Consider the following 21133-nt stretch of genomic DNA (forward strand, 5'->3'; position numbering starts at 1 on the left):
TCATATAATCACAATTTGTAAATATGTTTGATATTTCAGGTTACTCTGAACACTAGGGATTTCAGGAACAATGACACAAAACTTGAACAGTACATCAGCCTTAAGAACCTGCTTCAGCCTATTGAGGAATTGTCACATTTGTTTATAGTTACTCCAATAACTTTGATATTAAGGACTACACACACTGTTAATTTCAAGAAGTTGTCTTGCTGTTATGAACCACCTTTTCAAAGGAATCAACTTTCTTTCCTAGTGATTATAGAAGAACTTTGGAGGTTACTCCTACCATCAACAATCCAACATTAGGTACTTAACACGGCCTCCCTTTTTTTCTTTGCTGATGTTAAGACACTTAAAATACAGTACATAATGTGATCAGTGAAGGGTGGGAGCCAGGAGACCAAATGGGAGAGGTGTAAAATCTCATGAAAAGATTTTCTACAGAGCAAGCAGTGACTGACCTGACAAATAAATTGAAGCAAGACCAGAGACAAGGCTGCTAAGACAGGTTGAAGAATGGAGCAGGCAGAAAGAGATAAATACAATTGCAAGAGAGAAAATCAGTTTGTCTTGCCTATGTAAGAACAGAGATAAGGACTGGGATATTACTGGAGGAACTGGAAGTGATTGGCAAAATGACTGGAGCCTTGAGTTCCTAGGTTAAGGTTATACAAAATAAAAAGATGTTAAGCAGAAGCCCAGATGAACAACCTCATAAATTAAATTAGGATTGGTTAGTTGAGGAGAATCAGAGCAAGACACAGGGACAGGGACAGGTATTAGAGCAGACTGACAGAAGCTGGGAAAGTTGTGGCAGACAAATACATAGCTGGTGGGAAAAGGCAGAAAAGGTGTCTCAGGCCCCAGATTTATTCATTGTCAGAAAATGCACGTTTCATCACAACTGAAGCAGGCCACATGAGAAGAGTAGCCTACTTATCAGCTATTCCATCACATCCAGCTTGCAGAAGTCTGGTGTCTCCACATACAGCACAGCAAAACAAAGATAGCTCACTATAAAAATATTCTCCTTTTAATAGGTCTTGACTGGACATATAGTCAAAGTTTCTAGATGTAGAAAAAGCTGCTAGGTTACCTACTTTGATCTCGCATCTACACAAACACCACAGATTCTCTTTCAGTAATGAATGCAATAATTTATGTTTGAGATCTTATTTGAAGAGATGGATATAGTATTGGTAGTTACCAATTATTTAAAACTTCCACACCATTCCTATTTGAATTCGGCGTTACTTTTGAAGCACTGGCACTTGGCATGCCTTTTTTCTCTTTGCATGTAACAGTTTTGTTCTACCCATAAAGCTATTTATTTGGTGAAAGCAAGCTTCGGTCTTCAAAAATTAATTACATAAAGATATTTACAGACAGACAGCAAAGATGCAAGCTCACATTTCCTACCATTTTTTTGATGCTTTCAAATCTATTTCAGGGAATGGGGCAAATTTCTATAGTAGACAAGACTGTGGACAAAGAACCCATAATATTTTGCTTAAACCACAGTAAGAAACTGTTTTAACATTGTTTTATCTTTAAATACATTGAATGCATATAATGTAACTAAGCAAAATGTGGGATGAATTTGCAGAAATTTCAATATTTGGGTTTTACTGGATATGACCATGTAAACAGGATGTAATGTTTACTTACTATAAAGTCCAGGTTAAGGACATTGTAAAACAATATTTTTCAAATAGCAATTAGTTGAAGACCAGGGAAAAGGCAAGTAGCACACCAGCTTCTTACAGGTGCAAAACCAGACTATTTAATTCATGCAGTGAAAAAATATTCCTGCAAGTGTAAAACTGGCTTTAGCCTGTGAATTTGGGCCAAGGCAGAGAAACGAGACATTTTTGTTGCTTGGCACCAGTTCTTGGAAGGTTCAAAGGTACTGCAGAGCTTCCCCGTCTCCAGTGAGGCGCTTGGTAGTTGCTTACATTTCTATGAACCTAAACTTTTGCCACAAGGCAAGGAATCCTAGCCTTAATACCTTGACAGCCCTTGAAAGCTGCTAGCTCACCTCTTAAGCCTGAATGAGATTCCCATTACAGGAAGCTCCCTCCCTGCCTCACCTGCAGGCTGAAGCACAACCCCCTCCATCAAGTGCTTGGAAAAAGGCATCTAAAGATGAGCATTTGGCACAGGCCAGGATATGCTCCTCAGCATGCCCCAGTGGCACAGCAAGTAGGAAACTCCCTTGGAATGCAGCCATTCCCCACCAGCTTGCTTGGGCAGCTTCCTGATCAGAGGTTTCTGTGAAATCCACTCCTACTTCTCCTCCCACACTGCTGAGGAAACCTCTGAACCTTGAGCTGGGCTGTGACTTCCTCCAGGCAAAGGACATCTAGAATTACGCAGTGTGATGCAGAGCAGAGGAACAAATAACCTGTCTCAAGCATTTCAGCTGTAGAGTAAGTGGGGGTGGAAGCATTCCGATCATGACCTGACTGTTGACACAACTCAGGAGGAAAGAGTAGTTCCCATCCCAATTCATGCTACTTAGATAATGAAAAAAAACCAACAAAAAACCCCAATTTAATGCCTCTCCTAACATTTTCTAATCTTCATCTGCAAGATAAAGCCTTCAAGGGCTACTCCAACTGTGACAAAACATGGTGCTGGTGGCTCCTGTAAGGACCTACAACTGCTTGCCACTGCTTTGGGCCATCCATTCTTTTATTATTTTCCCCTACCTGCTAACAACCTACTAAGGAAGATATGGAATTGGGCATTAGACAAACAACCCAATTGAGGTGAGGGACAGGGACAGAAAATGGCTCAATGTTTGGAGAAAACAACACGGAATAAGCCAAATGGCTTATAAGTTCAAGGTAATTTTCCTCTTTCCTACGCATGACTTATCAGACTTTCTTCTCTCTTTTATCTAAGTATGTTTGCAGCTTCAACCCAGTCTTGTCAAGTTTCTCTCTGTTCCTGAGAAGGGGCATAGTGATAGGAGGTCCAGAACAAGATGATGAGGTTGTTTCTCTGTTCACATGCCAGTAGGCAACTTCACAGACAGAACTTAGCATGCATCATATAATGACATTCAGTCAGAATTTGTACCCGATATGGATTTGGTACAACACTCGGAAGATTTTTTAAAATTTGTCAGCCAACTTAATTTAAAAGTTCTGGAGCTATTTAAAAAGCAAGCTCGCTGAAGTGTAAATATGGATCTCATTAGAGCCATTTTTAAGTAAGAACACCAAAGGAACTTATTGCATTTAAATGGTGAATGCACCACTGACTCACGTTTCGACCATGACCAGTTCACGTATAGTAGAGTCCCCATATGCAGCTGGCAGTGCCAAGCTGGTAATTTACAGCTAACTAAGTAAGGTTGAGGGTTGTTGTCCCAATTCCAAATGCAATGCAAACTACACTGCAAACTTTTTTTTTAAGTGCTTCAATTCACTCTCAAACAAGTGAGGAGACTTATCAAGGGAATGTGAGGGTGGGATCTATCTCATCCACCTTGACATACCTACATCAATGAAGTTTAGAGAGTGATTCATCTGACTAAAAGTAGATGCCTGCTTTAAAATTAGTTTACTCACTTTATGGATAATATTGACTGTTTTGACTAGATAACCATTGACCATGACTCCAGGCCTATCAGACGCCTCTGCCCACTCTAAAACAGGAAAGAAATTCAACGAGTTTGACTGAAGGCTAGGGATATTCCAGGACATGATCAAGTAAACTAGTAGCTAATATAGGCTGTCTTCCAGTTCTCATTTTAGAGGAAATATTGATGATTCTACAGAGACACCACCACAGCAGAAAATATACCAAGATAATATAGATAGTCATTACATAGGCATTAATTAAAAATTAGGGGGGAAATGTAGAAATTAATGATTTATTTTTAAAATCTTCCATAAGTATTAAGCTGTATTTTTTACAATGTTGTTTTATACTGTGCATATACATACCAACCATATATACACCATTCATGAATATTCACTGAGAACCAACAAAGTATTTTTATGTATCAAAGTCCTGGCACATTAGGAAGATCGTATGCTTGATAGTTTTCAGATTATATCACAGGCTTTAAATTATTGCTTCTAAAAAGATTCCAATCTTGAAATTTCAAAGCTATTCAAATAGAAATTATTTTCTTGACTATGGGGAAAGAGACTTATAAGTTACAACTTTTTTTTATATCCTTGTGACCAGCATGTGAGTGATGCTTTTATTATATGCACTGAATATGGCATGGGTTTTGGATCATAGAACCTCTTCTAAAATAAAACTGAAGAGCAACATAGTTGTTTTCTACAGACCATGATATAATTTAATCCAAGGCTTGAAAGCTGATAAATATTTTTTCCTTCCCCATTTAGCAAATCTTATTTCCTCTTCCACATAATTCTAATAAAATAGAAGACAGCATGTGGATTTGTTAACATACCACTGGGGAAAGGAAGGAGGTCTGTTTTATCATAGAGAGAGAGGCATTATCAAACTAATGATAAAATGCTGTATTTAAGACTAAATGTAAAAAGTTATCAAAAGTTAAAAATAAGCTGGATATTTTTCTTAAGGATTGTGATTATCCATTCCCTTGTATTTGTACTGTTACCTATACCTGTGGAAGTTGCTACAAAACTGTGAATGATTACACTAGAAGGAAAAATCATATATTCCATTAAAATATGTATCATGTTGATTAATTTTAGTGACACATAAAGTTCATACTGTTTCTTATAAAATGTATAGAATTTGATTGGTCATGAAGAGACAGATGACTTTTTTCCCAAGGACTACATTTAGAATGTGCATACTTTTTAACAAAATAACAACGTATATTAGCTTTTCATTTTATACTATTATTCTTGTAATGCACAGCTCCACTTCCAGCCCTGCACAACACAGAGTACAGCAACATCACCTTTTCATATAGTTTTGCAAATGCTGAAGTTAAGCAGAGTGTTTGGAAATGGAAATTAGTACATCTAACTCTAAAAAGGTGCCAAGTGCAATCAGGTACACCAGCTACCTACAGACAAGTATACATTAACCATTAGCAGATAGGAAACTCACAAAGGAAAACAACAATTAACAGTCCTGAAAACAACAGCATCACTCCAAAATATCTGCCACTTCCTACAACCTCCAATCTCATTTTAGGACAACAGGAAGGAGAACGTTCCTCAAAGTAATCCTGTTCAATCATCCTCTGAGGTCTTTCCTGACTTCAGAATGGAAGCCTACACTCTGAAAACAGATCCATGCTTTTTTAACTTGACTATTAAGAGCCAGATTCAAAAAGATGTTCAGTCCTTAGGGTTCTTCACTGAAACTTGCACTCCCCAAATGAAAACTCAGCTGCCATTTTTCGGTGCTCTAATGTGTAGCCATTTGCTGGTCTTTGCTTCTCTTCTCTGACGGACAGGTTGAAAGTGATCCCTGGAGGTCTGCTAGTTCAACTTCTCATTCAAAGCATCTCCAGCTAAAGCATGTTGCTCAGTCAGGTTTTGAATATCTTTAAGGACTGAGATTCCACAATACTTACTGAAAGCCTGTTCCAGCATTTGATTATCCTAAGAGTGAACATGCTTTTCCTTAGAGGCAGAATTTCCTGTATTGCAACTTGTGTCAATTAGCTCTTCCCCTGTCACCATACAACTTCAAGAAGAGTCTGGATCTCTTTCCTCTATTTACTATCACGCTCTGCTTATACACACGTACTCCAACCTGAGCAATCTTAGTAACACTGCTGCATTAAAAACCATGTGTCAGTTTCCTGTGCTAGGCAGCAAAAACAGTACTCCAGAAGCAGTCTCACAAGTGCCACAGCAAGGGAACAATTACTTCCCTAGACCTGCTGGTTACAGTTTGCTAATATAATCTGGGATGAGGTTGACCTTGTTTGGCCCAACTGCCAACTTGTGCTCATTGCGTCCACCAGTATCACAGCTCCCTTTCTACAAAGCTGCTTTTCTGTCAGTTCACCTCCAGCATGTGCAATACTTGTTTTTGCTGAGCTTGGTGAGACTCCTGGCAATGCATTCCTCCAGCCTCTCTTGGTCCCTCTGAGTAACAGCCATGCCCTCTGGCATATCAACTCCTTCCCTGCAGCCTGGTGTCACCCACGAATCTGCTGATAGTGCAAGCTCTCCCATTAGATCAGATCATTAGCAGTGAAGACATCAAACCGCATTTGACCCAGAATCTGTTCCTGAGAGGAGGACTGCCACTAGCAACCAGCTGTGGGATGGACTTTTTACTGCCAATCACAACCTGTTTGGCCTGGTATTTCAACCAGTTTTCCATCCACCTTTATCATCTGCTTATCCGTTCCATATCTCACTATTTTGACTCGTAGGATATTATCAAAGACCTTGGGAAAAGCTCCACTAAAATCAAGGCAAACAATACTCACTACTCTTCCCTTGTCCACAGAACCAGTTCACCTTACAATGATCAACCAATGAGGTTGATCAGGAGCAATTTGCCCAATGTAAATTCATGCTGCCTATTTCTAATCACCTTCTTGCAGTTCATGAGCTTAGAAATGGTTTCCAGGAGGAAAAATCTTCCAGAAGACTGAGGTTAGGCTGCTTAGCTTGTAGTTCCCTCGGTCCACATTTTCAGCCTTCTTGAAGATAGGTATGACATTTGCCTCTTTCTTCTGTCCATCACGGACCTCCCCAGTCATCAGAGAAGTTGATGGGCAGCAGACTCACAGTGCCATTGGCTAGATTTTGTATTTGCAGTCAGTCTAGAGTGTCCTATTCATCTATACTGGCCTTGCACCACATTTGCTTAAGTTTCTTGACTTGGAAAGGACCAATTCTGTGTTTTGAGGTTGTTCTTGAAGGTCAGCTAGCTTTCCCTGTGCCAGGGAAACTGTCTCTCTCTCATGTGACCTCGCCCGGCAGATTCCTGAACAAGTTGATATTTGCCCTCTGGAAGTCAAAACTGGCAATTTTATTATTTGTTTTTCTTGTTTGTCTCAGGATTTTAAACTATACAAACTCTGAGCTGCAGCCAAAGCTGCCTTCAACCTCTACACCCCCAGACAGATTGTTCACAAGTAGTAAGTCCAGCCAGAGCATCCCCTCTAGTTGCCTCACCAATCACCCGTGTCAAGAAATTGTCATTGGATTTTCTGCACTTAATCCATGCTTCAAGTGCTGACATGTTTGGAACCTGGTGTTCCATAGAACAAGGAGTTGCACTTCCACTGTTTTGACAGCAGAAACCTCACTTTGCCTTCAGAATCTGAATATCCTTATCACCTGCCACAGGGAATCTTGGGAGAAAGGCTCCTGTAGCACACCTGTAGTGCTGAGGAATACTGTGGCTCTGATGCAAAGGGCTAGTAACATATCCCAAGGGTATATGTGATAAGCTGGTTAGAAACGTGGTGCCAAGGCCTCTTGTGACAAGTGCTACCTTCATCACCTCTACCGAGGCTAGGAGCGACAAGGAGATGAAGAGGACATTCTCAGGTTGTTGGTGCTAGCTATGGAGATAAGCAGAGCAGCCCTATCCATGTTGAGTCCTATCCACTCACCAGTGTCCACGGAACACACAGCACACCAAGACTCATCAGTGCCACGGCTGGCATGTTTGCACACACTCCATGTAGGCTTTTACCAGGTGTAACAGTGCTGGAGATGACTCCATGTTGTCGTATGTCACTTGCTCATAAGCTTCCTTTATAATGTCATGTGCCCAAGAAGTTTTGATACAGTGAGGATTAGAGCTGCTTCCTTGAGGGAAGACTTATTAGGAGAATGGCCCCATAGTGATTCAGTAATGAAGAGTTTTGTCTGTTCACAGCTCCTGCTTATTTAATGTTTTATTAGATTCTTCACAAGTGGAGGAGATAAACTTATTTCCAAATCTCAATCTTGAAAATATCCAACAGGCTCTCTTTATGGATATCCAAGCTCAACTTCCCTCCATCTCCAATGCCTGCAGACTCCAAATTTTAGGTCTTTGGATACAGTGCAAAGTTTTGGGGTATACAGACTGAAAGCTGGCAACAGAAAGAAAATATAGTATGGTTGTTATCAGCCAAAAAGCCTTTTCTAACTCATTTTTGTATCATCTGTGTCCATCCCACATGGACTTGCTGCATGTAAAATGAAAGTTAGTTTTCTATTTCTGTTTTCTTAAAGACACCACAAGATGACAGTTGTACCCCACTTGCCCTGAAAAAGAAACGAAGAGCACAGTTAACTATTCAGCCAGGTGTACTCCCTTCAAAATGCTTGTGGCAACAGGGCTACAGAAACTAGAGGAAATATTTATCAAAAGAGCCACCACTTTATCATCCTTTTAAAGAACAACAAGGAAGTGTTGCCAGCACCTATATTGCCTTGACTTCAGGTTTCGTCCACTCCCACATCAGTGATAGCAAGGGGGACAATGTTCTGTCCTGCTGTTGGTATCTGAATAGTGTAGATGCTGGAGCCTTTGAAGGTAGAATACAGGAAGAAGGAATCCTGCCTTTCTCTGATTCTTATTTCTACATTTTTTTGTACTGATGCTGCCCTTCACACAGTGGTAGCAAGTTCCTTTAAAAGGCAATTTTTTTGTCCTGTACATTTTCAGATGAATTAATCTTTATCTATGTTGCAATACAGGTGTGTGAAACGCTAACGTCAAGAGGAAGGAAGGAAGAAGAGGACGAAGATGAACGATATGCTTCCTTTTGGAAGCAGCACCAGTTTAAGCTGTCTTAAATTGTGGAACAACTTGCTGTTACCTAACTAGTAAGAGTGGCTCCAGAACTTGCCACCAGTTTTGAGTATTTAGTGCATAACTGTAAAAAGCCACTCTGCTGGAGGGCAAAGTGATCACCTTCATAAGCCAGCTAGTCAGACTACAAATGCTACAGATTCATAAGCTACTAGCTTGGCAAGTCAACTACTGCACTAAGTTAGTGATATCATTATGCAAATTATTTACCTGCAGGTTTTCACCATCAGGGATTTACCCAAAATCTCAGTTGTGCCTATAAGTAAACAGCACGCTAAGAGACCCGTGTCAGTCGAGAGGAGATATGATGTACACACATTTTCACATCTCAGAGGTGATCCCATGAAACAACTGCCTCCTTAGATACATTACATTCCATATTTTGATGATGTGAGCTTTTTAAATCAAAACTTATCCAATAAAAGAGCTAGGAATTGTCTGTTAAGATTTCTCTTCCCCAGAGGCATAAGGGGCTCTTAAAGAACATGCAATATTTGTCCCCAAATTATTTTATGTATGCAGTCTTAAGTTAATACATAATCTGGCACACAATTCAAGAGCTACTTCCTGTAGTAGCTAGTTTGTGGTAATGACATGTCATTTCTGTAGATTGTGTAAACTGCTGGCTCTGTTTTCATACTTCAATAAAATCTGTTTGCTGAGCTTGTACTTCTTTAATTACAATTACGCAGAAGTTCAAACAACAAAACTTTATTGTTCATGTCTGTAAGTTAAATAACAACTGCAAAATATAAAATGTTTTTAAACCAAAATAACAACGTGCAAAACACTGCTAAGTTCTACTGAAATTACAGTGTACTTTAAGAAGTGACTGATATGCAAAGAGTAACACAAGTACTGTTCTGCTTGCAATTCTCCCATCACTCCATACACCCTTATTTCTTGTCTGAATAAGTGGTTCTTCATTGAGTATATAAGCAAGAGTAGTAGTATGGCTAAACTCTGGGATCAAACATTACAAATGTATAAACTTTCAAACTGTGCCTTGTATCTTAGACAAAAAAATTGTATTTTCATGTTAACAATCTATTTCTTCACATTTACAAAAATGCTGAAAACTCCTTTTTTAGAGATCAAGATATATATATAAAGTACTTCAAAGTTGTAAAGCCTTACTAAAAGTTAATTGGCAACACTGCTGCAGAATATTAACTCAACTGGTGAGTTTCTTTGCAAGTATCTTTACTTACCATCTTTGAGTAGTGAATTGGCAGCAGTTTTGTCCAATTAATTTTGACATGAGTGAAGGATGATAAAGTGAACTGCTTATCAGTACTTAAATCAGGACTACTCTTAAAGATCCATGAGACATTACACAGAATACTAGTACTTCAGTTTTAAGAGATGATCCAACATTTTCTGGAAAAAGATGTGTAACTCCTGGACTGCAGTTCCAACAGACATGCATGTATATACAAAGCCCTTTTAGGTAGTTGAGTTCAGGTCCTGGAAGAAATGCTGGGAGTTGAGACTTGAAGAGCTCCTGTTCTCTGGCTGATAGGTGGGGGCACCAGCACAAAGAACAGCACACAAGCGAGACTGGTACGGTGCTGCATTTGATAGTTTGTGCTCCAAAGGTGCCACCCGAGATAGCTGGCGTGCAGTGGCCTCTCCTCCTGCCACACCCAGGCTCCTGCATATGCCTATTCACTACTTCCTTTCCAAACGTTAAACTTCCCATAACTTTATTTGCATTTACGAAGCTGTGGGCTTTAATATTTACACCTACTCCATATTTAAGATCAGAACGCATTACTAAGGCAACAACAAGTAAATTTGGTGATCAGTGGCTTTGCTTTAGCTGATTTTAAAGTTTGTTCCTAGCATCCAGTGTGCAGTACTCTGGTGTGGCAACAGACAAAACTCCAGCAGACAGGACACCCAGTTTCAAAACACCCGAGAGAGCTGCAGTATTTCAATGTGCATGACAGCTTTTTAAAAGGCTGGTGACAACGTATGTTTTGTGGTGTTTTGTCATCTACTAAGGCAGGGGGAGATGCGTTGAGCTACCTAAAAGGCCATATAAAATCCTGCCGGCCAATTTTTTCCTTCAAAATTTACAAACATCACATCCACTCACTTTCCATGAAAAGATGTTGAAGAATATTGAAGCTACTTCAATGATTTTTTAGAGAAGTGCCTGTTTCTCTCCAGCTAGCACTGAACCAGTTGCAGGCATACAAGTCAGATACACTAATCTCTATACTTCAGAGCCACAACTAGTCATAGAAACAAGCAAGAACAGACAAAAAGCAAGTCTGTCTTTTTGCATTTTCCCTGGAACCAGAAGAGCCCCAAAAAGCAGACCTTTGGTGACTCTTCATTACAACAGACATTCAACATATCATCCAAATACCTAGTGGAGTTTTTAATGAAGAAATTTTTTATAGAACAGTATTACTGAATTCAAGCCATGAACCTCTATATTCTACTGTAATTGTGCTTATGAAGATCATATACTGGAATTGGAAACTGTTCTCTCTCCCGAACTATAGGGTTCTTTTTTGACTTTTTTTTTTTTGAGGTTTTTTTTTTGTGTTTTCTGCTCTCCTCAAGAAAGAGGCATGTTACCATGGAGTAGCCCTTGGTGTTCTAATCACAAGACATGTTCCAAACGTTTTGTGAAAATGTGATGGGGAGTGGTTAAACAGAAATAAAGCAAACAGCTGTGTAAAACTCTTCTATCATTCTCAGACCTAACTGAAGACAGTAGTACCAAAGTGGGAACAAAAAAACCCTTAACAATATAAACACTAGCCATTAATCAGTCAGTCCTTTCTTAAAACTTAAAACAAATAAAAAAAGCAGACAGTACTTACTAGGCTAAGCCTTTGTTTGCAATGAAGGCACCAGAACCTCTTGAGCAGAGATCAGCTAACTGTAATCAGTAATCTCTTGGGAATTCTCCCTGGCCATTCAGCTAGTTAACAAAACTGTTCCACTCTTTCACTGCGATCCTGTAACAAGTTAGGACTGGATGTGGTGATCACAGGTCCACACAGCAAGGATACAGTCTGGATGCTGCTGAAGACTCAGTCTGTGTGCCTAACATAAGTGCTTCAGCTATCCAGAACCCTAAACCATCTGAGGAAGCCAGAACCAAGAATCACCACTATAAGGAACATTTTTTACTACTTAGATTACAAGTACAGGACTTGCTACCTTCCTCTCTGTACTGGACAGCGTTATTCTGAGTAGTAAGCATTACATTGGAATGAGCTAAGCATATTAAAGGATAGCTGACTTTCTGTATTTGAGCCCAGGTGCACAGGTATTTTGCAATCACATTGCATATAATGACTATAGAAGCAAATACAGCCAAACAGCTAGTAGGATATGTTTTCAGGGCTGAAATTCAATAGAGCTTCAGGTTCCAAGACACCTTATAAGAAGAAAAAATTGAAGATACACTTTTTTCTGACCTCGAAACTACCTGAGTTTAAGTTTTCCAGGCCATGTGTCTGCCTCAAGCTGATGTTTTCAAAAGAATTTTTTAACAAAAATGCGAGTGTGAAACTAAGGAAGGAAAGAACCTCCAATTTTTACTCAAGTGCAAAAAAGCCCCTCTTAATGTAGTTGAAAAGGCCTTTACTTTGAAGAGAGAATTTGAAATTTAGTCAGAGAGTAGCCTTTGAATCAGGGATATGCCTTTTGGGCAGTTCTCCTACTGAACACTGTGATAAAGCTATAAGCTTTTAAATCTCAAGCTGCACATGCACAGCAAAAAATAATAACAATGAAAAATACATTATGAGCTAGAAGTTGAGTTTTCTGAAAAACCTGTGACATCAGCAACGCTGCAGGTTGGTCCTTGCAGAGCTCCTCCTTCCTGAGGCAGCAGCAGGGACACTCACGCTGGGGCTCTGCTGTGCTCCGTGCTCCCTCTTCTGGCACCCAGACCCGCGCCAAGAGCCAGCAGCAGCCTCGGGGGGAGGGAGCGGGGGGGGGGGTGTTGGGAGGCCACCGCAAATGCATCCTGTTGGGTACATACCACTTCTATTTCTGTCTTTATCAGGGATTTACAGAGTACCGAGTTTCTTGTATCGAACTGGCGGCCTCCAACGAAGTGCTTCTCATTTTCTGAGTTCCAAATTCGAGCCTCTAGAAACTAAATGCAGAAATATCAAGGAGAATCTATCATATGCATACAGCCTTCTCAGCACTGCAAACGTTCAGAGGAACAGAGCATCCCGATAACCCTGCTCTACTAAAGCCCTAATGATGCAGACAGGACCACAGCATGTACCCACAAGTTCAAGAAAAAGCCTATCGCTGAATTTAACACAGCTCTAAAATTATGGCTAGCACTCCCACTGCTGAACAACCTCTACCCTCAAATAACCTGTACATTATATTCACTGAAACTGTGCTTTGATTAAATGAAAACCAACCCAATTTAGAAGCCATTCTTTTATTGAATCCCTCTATGCCTTAGCTTTCTCAGCATTATAGTGATGATAATGCTCCTAGTTCAGAATTTTGGGAAATCATTAGTATGAGCATTCAGATACTCTCCTAATGATTACACTAGAAAAGCCTGCAGGAAAAGAAAAAAAAAAGCCTATTCAGATAAACACTTAACATCATGCAGATACAGAGAAATAACTTTTCTATTTTTTTAATTCAGTGAGCAGTTTCCATCTCAAACTGAACGATCATGCATTAAAAAAAGTGATCATTTAATTAGGGATTATCATAATACACATGCATGATGTCAGATGGAAAATTAAGCAATAAGTACTGAATTCTTCAACCTTAATTTTTTATTTATGTTAAGGTTTGCATGTAATTATACATAATTTTATATTCAGATGCAGACAGAAACTATTAGACTTTTATTTAAAGTCAAGAACTCTTTGGCAGATAAAAAAATTAATAGATTGAATGTCTATGTATTTTCTTCTACAAATAAGTAAATTGGTCCTGATAGGAACTTGGCTGCCTCTAGCTACCCAAATATTTTTTAAAAAAGCAATAAAACCCCATATATTTGAAAGCTTAATAAGCATATTCTGGCAAAAGTAGATGATTCCTTAGAACAAAAATTAAATGACACGGGGAAATTTGCACTATCAAATACATACTATAATTTCTGTATATTGGCAAACATGACACAAACACCTGGATTAAGGATACACAACTCCGTTTTCATAACTTCTAAGCACAATTAATTCCAATGGAACACCATGGAGGCTCTGTAATAGCTTGGCAACCTCTCAAAGGAAAAGCTGTGACATTATTTAATTTTCTTCAAGCAAAGTGAAGAATGAGCCCGGACTTATTAAAATAGAGGTAACAGATGAAACACAATATTCTAAGGGTTTCATTCACAGATAGGCTTACTTTACTTTTATTGTCTTATAAATCTAGCCAAACTTGTAGCATTAAAGAAAAAAATAATCTGCTTTGACTTTGTAAAGTATCACCTGAATAACTTGAAGGATGAAATGAGACAGGAAGCAGTTTCATTCTGAGAGACCATTCTGTAAGTTCAGGCCACTCCTATTTATGCTGGGGAACTTACTACATGCAGTTTGCGGTGCAGCACATGACTCGAGCCACTAGGAAGTTCGTGTTCAACAAGCCGGAATAAAATACTTAGAACAACAAAGCAAGCCAAATTTCTTGATTTGTAATCAAGTGTGAATAGTACTAAACATTCCTGTATCAGCAAATGCTGGAAACAAACTTTATGGTAAATGCATCTAAGGAGACCTGTATCTAAAAATCACCTGTGACACTCCTGACAGCACATAGAGATTGTGTTTTCCTCACTCCCTTGCTCTCATCTCCCTTTCTTGTTCTTCAGCAGGATTGCGAGAATTCTTCCAGCTTCTTGACTATTTTCCATTACATGTGAGGGAGTCTCATGGAGGGAAGAGACCTTTCCCCAGTATGCCATTTCCCCACTCTGCACACAAGCTAGATAAGGACAAGGCTAAACAGACTGGCTTGCGTAACACTTTTGAACATGGCTACTCCGAATACCCACAGACTGCACTTTTGCCTCTTGGTAAAGGGTTAGGGGACTATGCTCACTTTTCTCTGAACACCATGAAGTGCATCTCGGCTCAGAACCAGACATCAGAACCTGCTCTGTGCATCAACTGCTCTTAAACATAGTGACCCTGAGAACCTCAGAAGCCCCAAAATCAACTGACGGATGATAGAGGAGCATATATGCACTCTGTATCTGCTCTTTCCTAAGCAATTTTCATTTCTTATAAAGAGAGTTTGCAGCAAGATTCTGGGTTACATTAAGGTTCAAAACTCAGAACAGCTCAGCCTAATAAACATTTTTATAATATCTGGAGATTAACAGTCACAGATTCCCCTAAGAGCTTCAAATGCTATCAGGTTTCTGCAAGCAACAGGAACTGATACTCGACTACATTCGATAGCCCTTTGTAGTAAACAACTTCAAAAACTGTTCCTTATTAGCTTTTTTCCCCCCCAGTTATATTAGACACAACTGTAGTTAAAAGTTTAAATCCTATGTTTTAAGTGTGATTTTCAAATCTGGTATCCCATCAGTGTTTTACCAACACACTAAATTTGAGGGGATTTGTTTTCCACTTACTCTGAAAATAAAAATACTTCCTTTTATCTGGGCAAAACAACAGCATTCAATGTAATGCACCCATCTATCAGTGGTCTGTAAGGCCAAACCCAGATTAAGCATATCACCAACAGATACACTGAGAACCATAATTAAACAACAACCATTTTCTTCCTTTCAGAGTACATCTGTGGGTATTCATGTGTTTTCACTGCTTTAAGTTCTTGATTTGCTTGTGCAATTTTAATAGATTACTTACTTTGTATGTTATTTACTAAAGTTTTCAGAAGTGTTTTTCCAGCACATATTATATTGAAATGCATAAATTGTCATGTGTATTATCTGTCCACACATTCACAGTTGCACAAACTACTTCCCTTTTCATTTATGCCTATATAAAAGTTAGGTAAGGCAACGGCTTACTCAGAGAAATTTCAACATAATTTTAGCTACTGTTGACTATCATTTGAATTGGTAAAAATATAAAGATGTGACTGTGCTACGTGACAAGGAAACATTGCTGGCAAATCTGCAACACTCTCCTACTAGTAGGATTTCACCACTGACTTCTAACATCATGAAGTTACTAGGTTTGGTTTTGCTTTAAGTTAACTGGACCTTCCCCATCCAAGTACGACATCATAATTCTTAATCTACAAAACCCCTTTAATTTGGAGCCAAATTCAATCTGATCATTTCTGTATTTCTGAGCACGGTTCCTTTTTAACATTCAGAAGAACTCTATCAGTTTTGCATCTCAATCAAACTTTCACACATTCAACCAGAAACATGAATCACACTAGTGCTATTTCAGGGAACAGTGTACAGCTATAGTGGCAGGGGGAAATGTGCCATCCACCAGATCACACTGACACAGAGGTCATCATAAAGTAATGTGTGAGATTAAAGGTAAAGGTAATTTAATAAAACCAAATACTTTTTTTTTTTTTTAAGAAAAAAATTGTACCCATTTGCTGTCAGGACATTCATGGCTTCTGTACTACAGACCAATGCTTGCTAGAACATCAAACATTTTGTCATTGAGGCCCTAATCTGCATTACCTTTACAATAACTTAAAGCAGCAATTTTTTTTGTGTGCAAGAAAATGATACTAATTTGATAATCTTTCTAAACTTACTGCTGCAGTATTGCCAGCCCAGAGTGGACTTAGGACAACACCTAAGTCAGGACCTACAAAATAATTAGGATTTCAAAAGTACAGCAATTTTAAAATCAAGTGGAAATGCATTTACATATTTATTTTTACTTCTTCAGTTGCATTTAGGCTTTTCCTGCTTTGTTTCACACTTCCTTGCACAACTGAAAAACTATCAACTTTGAAATGCTTGTAACTTAAAGAGTTTAGATGACCATAAAATTCACTGATTCCAATAGGTGGATCTTTGTGAAGAACAGCAAGTATTAAAAAATTATAGTAATTACAGATAATATTTTCTAAAGTGTTTAATCAATTTACCTGGGTATTTTCAATAGTGTTTATGCAGCCAAATTTTCCTTCTGTTTTATTTCCTGAGTAGTAATACCATAAAGTTGAAATGAGGAAGGTGCAAACATGTTGGAAGATTTAGGAGGGTGAGTGTCATAAATTATTTAAATGAACAACTTAAGAAGGTGGGTCTTTGAAATGTAAAAGCATTTTTAATTTTTTGTTAAAGATTATCTAGCCCAAGTCTCCTGGGGTAGTTAAGTGCCAGTAACTGTATTCAAAATTGTGTACAAGTGTGCTGAAGTAGCTTGTAATGACGTACCTCCTCTTTCCCACCTTTGCTATGCTGTTTACCGTTTAATTTCAGGCATAACACCTTTCACTTATGATTTAACAGCATACCATTGAAGACTAGTCACTTATGGCCTATGCTAACTAGCAGAAGCTTTAAGAGAAACTAGCACACTAAAATGTAACAAAGAATTTTAAAATATTATTCAGTAAGAAGAGGCAGGGCTTGCTGAGTAAACGCCCCTTGCTGAAGTGTACATTTGCCACAGCAAGTAAAGCAAACAGTGAAGTCTTCAAGCCAGCATATGCAGCTACTCCAACACTTTAACATTTTTTATTAAATATGGTTGAGCTGCATGTTACTGAAATCTGCCCAGTTTCCCTTTCTGACCCTCTCCTCTACCAGAAGTGAATCCTGTAATTCCTGCGTTTATTTTTACACTGCATCTCTATTATGTGCTGTCTGCAGTCTTAACAGGGAATTTACTGCATTCTCTACTCCATCTAATAGGCTGCATTTTCAAAAACCATGTATATAGCACATGCACATACACACAAATAAAATTAACTTCTGTTTCTAAGTATTTACAGTTCACTGTTTAATACAAGTAGCATACAGCTAGTGATACTAGTTACACTAATCAGAATGTAATGTTGCCACAATTCAAGAGCAGCACAAGCAGAAATGAAAATGGAAATGAGTGAGAATATTTCACCCACCAGAAAGCAAATGCAGAGTTAGTGGCACACCGACAAGAGCAATTGTGGCCTGCTCTCTGTAAAGCAGCAATACTGCAGATAGGTAATAAGCGCACAATTTAGTATTAGAGATTCAAGAAAAAAATTTGAAACTGCAACAGATGATACAGCTACTAGAACAGAACATTCACTTAACATAGTTATACTTAAAAACCCCCAACCAACAGAGAGGCAAAAAACCCACGCCACCAGCAGTAAATAGTGATAATTCAGTTACTGAACCTGTCCTGTCAGTCTGCAAGAAATCCACAACACATTTATACAGCAAAATTCATTGTATATGGTAATACTTATAAACAGCACAGGTTTTATTTTACAAATAAACTCAAACTGCACTGATAAATGCTATACAGAGATCAATAAAAGAATTTTTTTCTAAATAGCAAGATTTTTTCCTTTTCCCTGCTTCTCATCTTTGACTCTTCAGTATGCAACAAGGTATTTCACAATTCCTTAGTATCAAGATAATTTTGGTACAGTTAAAAATTATAATTTCCACCAGAAACAGGTAATTTCCTTTATTTAATACCATTAAAAAGCATGCATATTAAGACAAAGAGATCAGAAAAAAAAAGTCTTAACGCACAAGCCCCTTTTCTACCTCCAAAATCGGAGGAGCCCTGATCAACATAACACAAACAAAACCGGTGGTGTCATACTAGAATCAGCTTCTCAACCTTATCATAAAGGATCTCCACCTGTTTCAGCTATAAGCCGAATAACTAAGCTATAAGAACCAAGACATCGTTAATGTAAAACAGTAATTATTACCAAGCTGGCATCACAAGATCAGAGTCCAATACAGACATTTTGTACCTTGGTGCTGGATAGTGTTACTTGAAGCATCAGCCTAATAGCCGGTTTATTCATAAGGCACGCACTAAAATGAAACAAACAGTAATTAAGTGCTGACAGTGACCTAGTTAGCTACACAAGGAGCTCGATCGTCCTGTCATTCACGACAGGTTCGCCGGAATCCGACAGGAACGGTCCCGTCCGCCCGGGCGGCGCGGGAGCAAACCGGGGCGCAGTGCCCCCCGCGCAGGCAGCCCCGGGCTCTCGCCCGGTGCCGCCGGCCGCTCCCGCAGTCCCCGGGTCGCCGCAACCCCCGGGTGTCCGGGTGCTGCGCCCCGGCGAAGGCAGCGCCAAGGCCGCCTGCCTTGGCCTTCGCCTTCCCCTCCCCCGCGCCGCAGCTCCGGCAGCTCCGCGCTGGGATAACGCAGCCTCTGACTCTCTCACTGCTCGCGTCCCCCTTCACCTCCCTCTCCTCCCTCCCCCAACGCGCGCGCTCGAGAGTCTCCTCTCGGCGGCGGCGGGAGGGCGGTGAAATCCTCCGCTCTCCTCCCTCCGCGCTCCGTAACGCGAACGAGCCGCCGCCTTCTGTTCCTCAGCCTCGGCCAAGTCGGCGTTTTGTTGACAGGCTCTGCCGGGCACAAAATGGGGCTGCCGCTTCCATGGGCGCCGCCATTTTGTGAGGAGCCGCCGTGCTCCCTGCAGCAGCCGCAGGCTCAGTCACGGCGGCCGCGGCAGCCCAGGCGCGCCGGAGCGGTGGCCGGGGTCTGTGTAATGGTTGAATAAAGTGACCCCATCTAGGGAATCCCCGGCTGACAGTTACGTAAGGGACCGTGCGCAATTGCTGTGCTTAGCATGGAAACCCACCTAGCCCTGCTACGCAGCTTGCCTGTCCTCCCATCTGCCTCCCGCTCCCCTCACAGAGCGCCCGGGCGAGCGGTGACTCACCTCTGCCGACCGCCCCTCGCACAGGGGAGACCCCCTGCTTTTAAGGAATTTTAAAGGCATGATTAAAAACCACCGCCCTCCCGTGAAGGGGGGTTTGGCTGCATGTCTAGAAGAGCGATTTAGCCCCCCAGTCCCTTGTTTTAAACCTCTCTCATTTGTATTACCCTGGCTTTGGCTGTCTTATGCATACTGTAGCTGAAATAGCAGAAGCTGAGAGTATCAGAGACAAGAGCTGTAGACCAAGATCTGGAGGTCTAATTTTAGGGGATGGGTGGTGGGGGGGAAGGTTCTTAATGCTACAGTGAATAAGACACTATGCATTTCATACTCTGAAATCCATACACCACCACCCTATCCGTACAGATAGGGTAACTTTCAGTAAAAAGTATTAATTTGAAACTGAGGTATTTCTCTGTCCTTTCTCTCTCCCCCCACTCCCCCAGACATGAACCCAGGGCAAATCTTACCAAGAATTACTGTCTCTATATTCAAGCTGAAACAGCACCCAAGTCAAAAGGAAAAGAATATTCATTGAAAAAACAAGATTTTGTTTTCTGAAGTTAATACATGGAGTAGAAACGAATTGCAGTTTTTCTTCTTTAAGTGCTCGCTGGGGGCCATAATGTGCCATCGATTTTAAAACACAGCTCCTTACTGACTTTAGTGAGTTCTGCTTAAAAAACACCTAGGCCCGATCTAGCTTTGGATTTCAATGTCCTGGTTGTGAGGGGCAAATGTTCTTTCAGAGTCTCAAACTGGAGCAGGCACTCACCTGTGGCTGTTAGCATGCCAGGGAAGGACAAATGCCCACCTGGGCACTGCTTACTTAACCTGAGGAGCAAACGTTTGATGGAAGGCACCCTTTGCCTCATGAGCCTTTTCTTGCTCCTGTTTACACCAAGTGGGACCAAGCTCCACCGTGCTCGGCATGCAGGTCTTTTCCTGCGTTCTCGTGTGGAAAACACGTCAGGAGGTGAGTGTTTGCAGACACTGAGCACACCACAGACAGAGGGGACGCGGCCTGCAGTGCCACCGGGGGCTGCTGCCCATCCAGGGTGAGGGCCAAGATCTTCCCCCTCCATTAATTTTGTGCTGCGTGCTCCCTTCCTCAATGTACAGAAATATATGGGCGGCTTAGATTGCTCACAGGAGTGTTGAGGCACTTGGATTACAGGCCGTAGTATCTCCAAGAGAAAAAAGGGAAAAAAAATATTCATGGAGTGACCCTGAGCTCAGGCTCCTGCAGACAAACCTTTCCAGGGCACCTCCTGCTCGGGGGAGCGCTCGGCATTCTCCTTTGGGGAGTTTTAAACCCCTCACGCCTCGAAATGAGGGATTCCTGCTGGCCCCCCCCCGCCCCCGCCCCCACCGTGCCATCCGGGGCGACTTCCTGCCCTTGGAAACACCTCGGCCCGGGGGACTCGGAAAGTTTTCTGAAAGTCCACATCCCACCAGTGCCCCCTTCGGTTGTTGTTTTCTCTCCCCTTGAACTCAGGGCGTTGGGTTTAGTCCAATTAAAAAATTCGTCCCCGCTTTCCAAATCCACCTTTCCCGCCCCCCCGCCCCCCCCATC

At 40.7% G+C, this 21133-nt stretch overlaps 1 long non-coding RNA gene across 2 annotated transcripts; it reads right to left on the minus strand.

Moving 5' to 3' along the window:
* Positions 1 to 3845: 3845 nt before the first annotated feature.
* LOC146443386 (uncharacterized) lies at positions 3846 to 19552 on the minus strand. Of its 2 annotated transcripts, none has more exons than XR_014847116.1 (3): positions 18637 to 19552; positions 8308 to 12871; positions 3846 to 8192 (listed from the first exon to the last, which is right to left on the minus strand). It is a non-coding gene; the product is annotated as an uncharacterized LOC146443386 (long non-coding RNA). The 2 variants fall into 2 exon arrangements; XR_014847117.1 differs by lacking the exon at positions 3846 to 8192 and adding an exon at positions 16462 to 16514 and having other exon boundaries at positions 9438 to 12871.
* Between the last annotated feature and the right edge of the window lie 1581 nt (positions 19553 to 21133).

Source organism: Lichenostomus cassidix, chromosome 1Aa, assembly GCF_008360975.1.
Source record: "Lichenostomus cassidix isolate B80296 chromosome 1Aa, HeHo_3.0, whole genome shotgun sequence".
Classification (NCBI taxonomy): Eukaryota; Metazoa; Chordata; class Aves; order Passeriformes; family Meliphagidae; genus Lichenostomus; species Lichenostomus cassidix.